Source organism: Salvelinus fontinalis, chromosome 9 (assembly GCF_029448725.1).
Source record: "Salvelinus fontinalis isolate EN_2023a chromosome 9, ASM2944872v1, whole genome shotgun sequence".
NCBI lineage: Eukaryota > Metazoa > Chordata > Actinopteri > Salmoniformes > Salmonidae > Salvelinus > Salvelinus fontinalis.
The window spans coordinates 40,494,158-40,499,146 of NC_074673.1; the positions used below are offsets into that span (position 1 = coordinate 40,494,158).

Genomic DNA, 4,989 nt, shown 5'->3' on the forward strand with positions numbered 1-4,989 from the left:
TAAACCGTTACCAGTTCGTGCTTAACGATATTGTGTTACTGTTAAAAAGACTGTATATTTTACTAAACCACCAACGAAGTGGTTAAACTACATATGACTGATAGAATTTGAGGCGAATAGTGTTCTCCTCATTGGAAGTCGCAGCTGCAGCTTTCAAACCAACTTTGGTAATAAACAGCTTTATGAATAGCTCCCATTTAATGCTCAAGTTACTTTGAAAGCTACTGCCACATTATATTGATAGGATTTTCCTTTAGGATCCTCCGTATTCTCTTAGGACTGTGTTATGAAGAAGAGAGTGAGGCGTGCGCGGTTTTCCGATGTGGCAGCAGGACAGAGAAGCCAGACTCAGTTAGTTGCGGGGGTCAAGAAACATTTTGGGCGGCGAAGAAGAACCAATAATAATGCTGCAAAGATAACTTCACCATCAGTGACAGATCTACAATATTACAATTGAGCACAGCAGTGTCAGCTGTGGCGACAGAAGGGGAGGAGCGTCCACAGCATAGATCAAAGAAATCCTGTGATTCCCCTTCAAAAGTCTTGACAAGCAGTCTAGATTTTGAGGTCAATGTCAGGTGTTTTACCTCCTAAGGTAAAGTATCAGCTGTTAAACATTCTCACATGCAAACTACTTCCTTGACTGATCCTACAGGTATGGGCAGACTCAGCACTGCATTTTGTCATGGAAAGTTCTCACCTCGGAGGCTGCGGCATGCCTTCGACAAGTGGCCAGGGGATCCAGACAGAGCCAGCCCAGTCGCCACTGTTTTTATACATAGACTTTCAGGGCATAGTTGGCGTGCCACTGAACCGTGATCCACGTCACTCGGTTTGTCTGCAAGACCTGCCACACAAAATGCTACAAGTGCCACACAATACTGCTCATATTTATGCAGAGGGTTAACATCTTGCCCTCTGTGAATGTGCACACCAGAGACAGGTGAGAAACTGCAAGCAACTGTAATGTCACAATGTAGAGAGCGGCGATTGCAAAACTACGAGGGTCAGCAATGAGCTAGTCTGCAAATCTGGCCCAAAACAGCAGTGAAACTATAACATGATATTGATCTTGGTTTCAGGAAGAGTTCAGAGGGCTCTCAATGAACGGTGGATCCCATCTTGTTGTGTAAGTGGATACATTCCATTAGGACAAGATGATTACCAGATTTTGACAGGCAGAGATGGCTTTCATGGTTATAACCACTGTTACCAATTGTCCCATTTCTTTTACCTCCAACCTGACAACCACTTCTCCTTTACCAACACCCTCCATCCCCTCCTTTCCAAGTGTCTCCACAGCCTGGTGTCCTGGGCCTACCACCATGCAGAGGACTGCCGCTCTTGCCCTGAGCTGAAAGAAGTGCTGGAGAGGCAGTGCTGGGGCTCAGTAAGTGCCGTCTGGGGGTGTGTGGATGGACATAGTTACACACAGACCACAAAGCCCAGCGCAAACCCTGGACACTGAGTGTGATCCCCTACTGGAAGGTGAGGAGCAGCCTAGAGGGAACCAACACCACCATGTCCCAGCCCAGTCCAGCTGCCACCCCACAGACTCAGAGTGCCGTCCACACTGATGCTACCACCACCAGTGCAGATGGTCAGACAGCTTTTGGTACCTCCAAAGTTACCCTGGGAAACAGAACACTCAGTATTACATTTCAGTGTTTACTGAAGTATAGTCTTGACTGCATTGACATGTATGGCTCTTTGCAGATGGTTACCATCTTATTGCCTGTTGCCAGTTCAAATTAATTTGTTTGACCCTCTTGCCCCTAGAATTTCTCTTTGGTGAGGAGACACCCTCTCCTGCACCAGCCCTGCTCATGGACAGGCCAGGTGAATCAACAATGAAAAACATGGTTCAAGTTATACAGTGCTGGAAAGTTAAGATTGGTTAAACTATAGGCTGTTGTGTCAAATCTTAGGAACGTGTCCAGCGAGGATGAGTTTGAAGAGAAAAGGAAAAGTGTATCCTCTGAATTATTTGAGCCATACCTAGAGAAGTAGCGAGTGGATTGATGTGGGTTCTAGCCAGAGGCGACATGCCCATAGGGGGCACAGGGTCACGTGCTCCTTCAGATTTGTCCTGTTTAAAAATAATTGTGGTTTCTCTGTAATACTACTAGCCACCTAGCAATTTTATGAAGCTGACTTTAGCTAGCCCAGATAGGCTCCCAACCTCATAACTAGCTACCAAGATGACATTTCAGGCTATCAATCAAGTTAGAGTAGCTAGCTTGTCTATCTTAACTGGCATGCCTGCTGGCAAGGTTGGTAGACTAGAAAAGCAAGCAATAGCTAAATGTACTGAATAAAACTGACTTTCCTTTCAATCTTTTACCCAGAATTTAGCAGAGAAGCATATTTAGTTTTGTAGTTGTTTTTACCCATCAGTCCGGAGGATACAGACAGCTCAAGAGGTATGCCTAGATATGCAGATAAATATACATCTTTCTTTACAAAGAATTAAGCATAATGATGATTATGGCTCTAGATTGCAGGAAAAGACTGTTTCAGGTGTTTTAAAAATGCAAAATTCTCCAACACCCCCCCCATCCAAGTACTTTGTGCCCCCTGCAGATTTTTTGGGTGCATGATGCCCTGGTTCTAGCAATTTTGCATATCAAACCAAAATAATACATAGTAACACATCAGTGGACAGAAAGATCTCTTATTACTAGCGGAAAAGGGGCATCATGGCTTTGATATCTTCAGTGTTTTCTTCCTTTTCCCATGCCTTGCAGAATTGCTTCCCCGAAGAAGAGAACCAGAATAAAAGAAGCAATTGGATTGAGGTGAAGTATCCATGTTTGTTTTTCAGAGCGGACCTGCCCAATATCTACAAATGTCCATACCCAGGCTGCTTATCTGTAAAAAAAAAAAAGGAGCAGGGCATGAAGGTCAGATTAAGTGCTCCTTACAGCACTGTTAATCCTCTTATGAACATGTCTGTTGGTACATTACCGTTTTGTCTCTGGGGTACAGAAACACATTAAGGAGCACTATGAAGAGGTCTGCGAGCGGCCCTGCCCTCCCCATAGGCTGCAACAAAGTCTTCATGATTGACCGCTACCTGCAGCGACAGGTCCAACTCATTCACATTGGTAGGTTTGGACTGGACACAGCGCTTTTACTGGAGACAGAGAGATGTGTCTGTCCCAAAAGGTATCCTAGTTCTTATATTGTGCACTACTTTAGAAAGCCTGATTGGTCACCTGATCAGAAGTAATGCACTATAAAGGGAATAGGTTGCCATTTGGGATGCTGCCAGTGTGTTGGTATTAAGTTAGACCATTCTCCTTTTTATAGAGTTGGGGAACTACATCTGTGACCAATGTGGTCAGACCTTCAAGCAGAGGAAACACCTGGATGTGCCACTCAGGGGTTAAGCCACTACAGGGGGAGATTAAGCTCATATCAGGAGGCAAGGTTCTGCTGATTTGTGTTGTGAGGGGCTCAAGCACTGGTGAGTCTGTCAGGAGTTAGCCAAGCCTTTGATTATGTGGTATGATTTGGGTGAGTCTGTAATAATGGAAGGGATGGATAGGGGCACAAGAATGCAAGCTTGTATTTGGCACCCTCACTAAGCCTTTTTGTCTTTACTTTAAGATGACCAAACAAGGCAGAGGCTGATCTGGAATTTGCATGTGAACTGTGTGGGGAACGCTTTGAGAAGGCCCACAACCTCAACAGACACGGTGCATCCCCTCACACTAGCAGCTGTCAGAGGAAACATTGACAGCCCCTCCAACACCCAACATACGGACCATCAGAGACTGGGGAACTGAATCCATACACCGGTTGATAGACTTGATTAGGTCCGTGACCAACAAGGAGCTGCGAAGACCACAACGTCCCTTGAGCCTCTATATAAGGAGTCTGATATAGAATGGTAATGGGTAGTGACTAATTGAACAGAACATGGAATCACTAGTCACTTTTAATGTTTACATACTGTTGTACTCATTTCGATTGTATATACTGTATTCTAGTCAATGCCACTCAGACATTGCTCGTCCTAACTTATATTTCTTAATTCCATTATTTTACTTTTAGATGTGTGTATTGTTGAAGTATTAGATACTACTGCACTGTTGGAGCTAGGAACACAAGCATTTCACTACACCCACAATATCAGCTAAATATGTGTGTGACCAATAACAATTGATTTGACTTGTACTGCTCATGCTCTAAACCAGGAATAGGAAACTGACTGGGGCCACAGAAAAATATGAACTCATCAGTGGTGTAAAGTAGTTATTTTGGGGTATCTGTACTTTACTATTTATATTTGACAACTTTTACTTCACTACATTCCTAAAGAAAATAATGTACTTTTTACTTCATTTTCCTTGACACCCAAAAGTACTCGTTACATTTTGAACGCCATCTGGTTTTCTTAAATATTTGTACTTTTACTTTTGATACTTGAGTCATTTTCCATTAAAAAGTATCTTTACTTTTTCCACCACCTCTCATGAGGGGCTGCAGTGACTCGCAGGTCTGCGTACCCACATATACAAAAATGAGAAGTTTGAGTTAATTTTGTGCATTTCTACACATTTTGCCATGGGGTGTAGAGAAAAATGTGTTTTACAGCTAATTTACTACAATTCCACCCATTTTGCCATAGGGTTGAGAGAAACTTCTGCAGTTTTGAAATATCTGAGTGAGCAACAAAATCAACAGTGGTCCCCCGGTCGGTAAATCGACCATGATTACCACACATTTAGATTGGTCTAGCGGCCAGCACATTCTATTTTTTGCTGACATGGGCTAATTGTGTGACTGACATAACTAGAGAAACTGCTGATGCACAACCAAATTACAAAATTGCACCTTGTATATAATACTATTCTAACTCAGTATGTTGAGACTCCAGAGTTCCTAAAAATGGGGGGGGGGGGGGGGGTCACCAGTTTCCCATACCTGCTCTACACCCACAGCATACTTGATAGTGGAAAATGGATAAATGCTTTTTTTAAA

At 43.4% G+C, this 4,989-nt stretch overlaps 1 long non-coding RNA gene across 5 annotated transcripts; it reads left to right on the plus strand.

Annotated features, from left to right (window-relative positions):
* The first annotated feature begins 505 nt into the window (after positions 1-505).
* On the plus strand, positions 506-4,474 carry LOC129862584 (uncharacterized). 5 transcript variants are annotated; one of them, XR_008760792.1, is made up of 6 exons: positions 506-595; positions 1,083-1,129; positions 1,303-1,839; positions 2,748-3,107; positions 3,313-3,469; positions 3,613-4,474. It is a non-coding gene; the product is annotated as an uncharacterized LOC129862584 (long non-coding RNA). The 5 variants fall into 5 exon arrangements; XR_008760794.1 differs by having other exon boundaries at positions 549-1,129; positions 2,748-2,798; positions 2,989-3,107; XR_008760791.1 differs by having other exon boundaries at positions 549-943.
* The last annotated feature ends 515 nt before the right edge of the window (positions 4,475-4,989 follow it).